Here is a 6,749-nt window from a genome sequence, read left to right on the forward strand (position 1 = left end):
TGAATTCCATCACATTTGAAAACGTCATAATCCAAGACATTCCAAGACATTCCTATGAAGATTAGTCGTCGCAAATGGATAATCCGCTTTAATGTCTGTAGATTTTTGATTTACTTGATGGTCATGTACAAAAAATAACAAAAGTGTTTGCAATGAAGTATTCGAGGAATGTTGATTAAATGAATATGAGACGTTAGCTATTGGATTGTTATTAACCTAAGAATAAATAAAAATTTTGTAGCATGAATTTAGGCGTCGAAGCCCTATAAATATTAAGAAACCGCTAATTAAAACAGCGTGTTAGTATGCATATATGCAATTGAACCGAAAATTTGATACTTAGTTTGTCTTTGCTAGAGGTCAAGTAATTTGACTACAATCGAATATTTAATATAAATAACCTAACAAACAAACAAAAAACTCCGAGGTTTGAAAAATTTATTTTTAATTTTGTATAAGATTTTCTTGAAATAGTTGCATTGTGAATTTAAAATAATATAAACGTTTTATATACCCATCTATTCTATTCTAAGTTCTTATAGTAGAATTTGTTTTAATCTTTTTTTATTAGCATAACAGTCCTGAGTGGACCAGTGCTTTCCCAAACGTGTCCTAGCTATTTTAGTCGTTGTGATTTTATGTATCATATTACATTCTACTTGTTCTGATTGAGTTCTCTAATGTGTGGTGGTTGTAGCAAATACATTGTGTGTCATCATCTAGACGTATTGAACCAAAAATTATTCTCAGTACTTTTCGCGTCCATACTTCACAGCCATACGTTAGAACTGGTCTAATTAGGCAATTATACATAGGCAGTTTTTGTTGTCTTGATAAGATTTAAGATTTAAAAAATTTTATATCTATGTAGTGTGTCTTATTTCCTGCCTGAATTCTATCTTGATTCGCAGTTGATGTGTCTTCTTTAGAATTCAGTACCAATATAGTTCAATTGAATTTTCTGACCGCTTCAAAGCTAGTACTGTCCATATTGGTCAAAACTGGTTACTAAAGACTCTGGATTTTGATCTCAGCATGTATTTTCTTTTTTGATGATTAACTTTTAGCGTTGGGGCCAGTGTGTAATATAGTAATATCGTCGGCGTAGCCACAAAATTGGATGTCGTTTTTAAACAGGCTTTTATCAACGTCCATTTCTGATAGAACACTACTAAGCGACAGATGAAATACAGGGGAAGAGAAGAGAAAGTGCAAGAAGAGAAACCTTGTTTGACTCCTGACTTGTTGTGTTCTGGAGCGTTAGCTTTATTAAGTTGGACAGTTTTATTTAGATCCACTCTTCAATAGCGCTAGTTTAATTTCTGAATGGTATACTTTGTCAAAAGCTTGTCGGAATTCTACGAATAAGTAATTGATCTATAGTAAAACATTGATCTATAGTTGATCTATTTCGACGCAAACGGCATTGATTTTTACCCAGTACTTCTTCTGCAATAGTATTGTATCTTTAATAAAGAATATTTGTAAAAACCCTATATCCGGTATTTAGTAGCGATATTCCTCTATTGTTGTTGCAGACCATCTTATCGTCTTTTTTGTGGATGGGTATTATTGTGCTGTTTTTTCAATCCTCTGGTAGGCATTCTTCTGACCATATTAGTTGAATTCATTCATTTAATTGATTTTCGAGCTAATTTCCATCGTATTTGAGAATTCAGCTACTATATAGTCTTCGCCCCAGCTTTAGTAATTTTGAAGTTTCTTGAGAGGGTTTGAACTTCATTTAAAGGTGGTGGCGGGGTATATATTCTTTTGGGTCGGAAACATCTCCGCTACCTCCGTTAAGAAAAATCATTAAAATGTTCCTTCCATCGTTGTTTGATTCTCTGTTTATCCTTATTTATTAATCTATTCTTTGGACCATTCTGGACTGAAATACACGCGTATTTTATCATACTGATTTTATTGGTTGGCAAGTGAAAAACGATGTCTGCAAATACCCAAAAGTGATCCGAGTCACAATTGGCAACTCTTTTGTGTTAATAACATGATCTATATGATTTGCTCCTCGATCACTAGGGATTTTCCATGTTCTCTTAATTTTTGTGTGGAAATGAAACATTAGATATCCACATATTGCAGCTAATAACGCTACGTAAACTAGCGTTATTAGGAATTGAATAAAGAATGATAGAAAAATAATATATCTTATATATCCAGGAATATTGCATCAGACTGCAGTGGTGGAGACAGCTGTGATTTATTACCGTAAGTAATATTACAGAAGAAATAAAAAAAAAGGATGTTGGAAGAGTGTATGTCTACAGCCTTTTGACACTTGTAACCGAAAAAGTTATAGTAGGTAATTTTTCTTGTCTTGCGAACAAAGACTTGAACTGTCTGAAGATTTCGACAGTGTCCTTAGTAAAAATATATAAGACAAACAATATTCAATACCAATAATAGGAAGATATTTCTAAATTTTTAAAATAATGAAGTTTTTAATTATATATTATAAATGAATATTTATATACATATATTTTCCACTTTGACATATTATGTATATATGATATCATATTGATACTGTCAATATGAAGAGCATGTCCTTATATTAATGTAATATTTTAATTAATTTTTTATTAAGTTTCAATAATTTTAGCTTTATTTAAAAATTAATACGTTGAAGAATAGTATTAATTTAATTACTACAGTTGAATGTTACTAAATGTTAAATTCTGGAAAGTCTGGAAAATACTATTCATTATGCTTTTTAATAGCTTTAGTATAGTAGTTCAGCAATCCCGAGAATATACTATAAGCATGATCATAGGAATGAAAAACGATGCTTCAACAAAAATGGTATTTAAAGCAACAATAGCAGGATAAAGGAAAATACCGTCTTTCTGGTGGACTAATCAGATTGAGAAAGTATTAAATCCACTTGATGTACAAGATTAGATAAAGTATGCATACAGCAGCGGAGCTTGGGCAGGAATGTGATGTCGATATTTAGCAAATGACTGCCATGTAACACTAAGTTTATAACATAGTTTTGCAAAACCAAATTTATGGAAATATTATGCCTGAGCACTCATAGCGATGTGCTAAGCTCCTTGTATTTCACTCCCTGATTACTGATATGTGATTTCGGCCAAAAGTCTTTCACAATCTCATGACTGAGAACCTCTTAACTCTTTCCTAAGCAATGATTTTAGTAGGTTCAAGTCAAATCACAACGACTTGATAGTGACAGTGATAAAGTTATTGCCTTGAATCAAAGACGGAGAATGGAAATTCGCGAAAGTATTTGTAATACGAGTGATATTCTTAAGAGGTTACTATACATTCAAGTACAAATTTTTCAAATGAAACATCAATTTTTTTTTTACAAGGGATATGTAAGAATGTAGTCGACTGTCAAAATCATTTCAAGAATTAAATGATCACAGCAAACGGCAAAGCGATAAAGCTATATCGATGAACTTTCATTCGCAAATCAAATGAAACTACTCCAAATAGGAAATATTGAGGATTCAAATGTTTTGACAGATATTGCAAGCACGGTTGCCACTTATGGTACTTTAGTACCAAAATTGGTACTTTTTTTTTCGTTTGGTACTCATGTTCAAAAAATGGTACATTTTTGACGACCCAACTTTATTGTGGATATTTCCAATTAATATTTTTTATAAATGCAACTTTTCACTATTTTATATTTTGTTCATTTATAACACTATGAAAAATACAGAACGAAACGACCTTTTTTTACAGAAATGGTACCTTTTTAAACCAATTTTGGTACAGGAAAAAATTTTCAAGTGGCAACCGTGATTGCAAGTAATCTTAAAGATAAGGTGTAATCGGCAGCTCCAAAGTGTGGCTAAAAACAACAAATCGCTTGCTTAAAGTCGCTAATATATATGCAAAACAACAACACTACTTTCACTACCAAACGACTAGTTATGAAGTGACCAAACGTCTTAGTGACTGTAGAGAAAAGTGTTACCAAACCATAAACGATCTTTTGTGAACCTTCATGGAAAATTTCAACAAATATTTCAATTATACGTGAAAGTTTATTAATAAAAATTCAAACAAGAGTGTAAAGTTTCACAAATTTAAAAGTTATGGAAATCAATTATTTCAAATCTATACGAAAAAACTATACAACTTTGCTGTACAGTGGCAAAACTATTTAAATATTTTAACTTATTAGTTGCTAACAAGTAAATACTCATTCAGGTATAAATATTCTAAGCTATTATTCATTTTTATAGAAGAAAATTTCAAAATTGTCTGCATTTTGAACATTGCTTTAGCTGCATTATTCATTTTAATTTTGAATTTTATATTAATTATTTATTTATATACAAAAGGTAGTTAGCTTGATGGCCAGATTGCAACAGTGATGCCAATATATTACTTAGCGACTTGGTGGCTTTCGCCACACTCCTATAGAAAACACAATCGAAATGCCAAATAAAAAACAAAGCCTCATCACCATTTCAATATTATTATTCTTAATTTATATAAGTTTCATTAATATATTTTATTGCATTAATATATTATGTCATTAGTTCACTTTAAATACCTATTCAAAATAATTGATTTTGGACTTGCAAAAGATTGTAACACAAATATGATTGATATATGAAAATGACACCCTAGTTTATTTAATACATGAGCTTATATACATACATTAACACGATAATTAAAAAAGTGCTTTATGATAGCACCGCTATGCTACTTTGTTGCATTATTTTCAATATATTTTTTGAAGCACAGTATTTCACGTTTTAATTTTTCTTGCATTCGAGTATAACTATTAGAATTAAATTAGAACTTCATAAAATGGAGTTCAGACAAAATATTTTTGTTATAGTACAATAATGTATTTAAAAATATGTTATCACGAACCCTAATGAAGTTCTGTGGTTCTTTGTATTGTGATTATATTTAATTTAATTAAATATATTTAAAATAAAGTGAATATAATTTGTATATTATTTAGTTTATTTATGATCTATACAATTCCTTATGAAATATAGAGCAATAAATAAATTAATATGGTAGTTATATAGTTACAGAGTTAGTGTGAACAATTAATACAGAAGAAAAGCTTAAATAATATTACAATATTCGTAAAGTTTTAAACAAAAACATTTATATTTTCATATCATATCAATATAATTTAAAATTCTACATAATAAGAAATGTTATATTAGAACTTAAGTTGATATAAAGTAATGCCTTTGAGTTGTCTTTCTTGAGTTTAAAGTTATAAACAGTATACATATTTTAGTTACTTCCATTTTTAACCCTATTGCATATTGGGGATAAGTCGGCAGTGTGCACAACCTAAGAAAATTTTGTCTATTGTAATAAAATATTATGTCATTAGCTCATTCTAAATACCTATTCAAAATAACTGATTTTGGTTTTGCAATAGATTGCTTTATTATAGTAGAGTTATTTTCAATATATTTCTTGTTGTATGGAAATCTAATTTGCTTGTTTATTTCATTTCAAAATTTATTACCAACAATACACATTATCGGACTCCATGTGAATACTTTGAAAGCTATTTTCAGATAATATTTCCGTCAAGAAACTATCAGAAAATCAGAACTTTCAAGCATCTGAAATTTTAACAGCCGGATAAAAAGCATTTATTATATATTTAAGAATGTGCACGGCGTTATATTAACTAATAAGATGAAGTATTTTAATGAGAGGATATATTATATAGTTATATATATATATATAACACTATACTTAGAGTGTTTTAGAATGAAATATAAAATAAGTGGATTTACTTTAAAAAGAAAACATTGCTGTTTCACTAAGATAATACACTGTATCGGTGAAATGACTACCCAGCTTGACATATTAGAATTTAAATTGCTTGTTCCCACTGTGCACTTTCTAGATATGGTCTCCAGCAATATTTATTTACTTGCAAACGTTAAAAGGACAGAAATCTATTTTGAATAGATTGAAATGTTAGAATAGCTGTGCTGTGATTGTATTAGAATTAGAGGAATAATATTGATGAATAATTGATGAATAATAGACGAACTTGAAATAATCGGGTTTTAATACCAGACCAGAAACGATTCGGTACATCGCTTAATGCTTTATAAAACTAATAAAAATCTTTCTATATTTATTTGAATAATTAAACTACTCACTCAAATGATTTGTAATAATTTTGGTTTTAATTTAAAAGATTTTAAAGTGTTTTATTTTTAAATGATTGCTTTTTATTTAACAGATTTTGACAATTTGGTTTCTAATTTAAAACTTAATAAATAAGATTATGCAACGTATATTATTTTTCCATATTGTTTGTTTTTATAATACATTTATATTGATTTTATATAATATTTTTTGTTATGACTTATATGCTTTACTTCTATGATATATATTAAATGAATTAAATTGATCGCAAAAAATGAAAATAAATGACAATAAATATATTTTTTCTAAAAATGTTTTGCATTTTTTAAAATTATTTTATGTATATTATATTTTCTTTAATACTTATAGTCTATAAGTTCTTTTATAAGTGTAAGCGTTATATATAATTAATTTATATATATAAATTCTTTTTATTAATTAGCTTTAAGAAGTAATACATGCATTTTTGCTATTAGTTTTGCATTTTTCTTAAATTAAGTATTTAATTAATAATAATAAAAACTTTGCTTCGATGCATAATTAAAATAAATAAATATGCGAGTATTTTGTGGTACCGTACATAATGAATATTTTATTATTAGATATTT

Source organism: Teleopsis dalmanni, chromosome X (genome assembly GCF_002237135.1).
Source record: "Teleopsis dalmanni isolate 2A chromosome X, ASM223713v2, whole genome shotgun sequence".
NCBI classification, from domain to species: domain Eukaryota; kingdom Metazoa; phylum Arthropoda; class Insecta; order Diptera; family Diopsidae; genus Teleopsis; species Teleopsis dalmanni.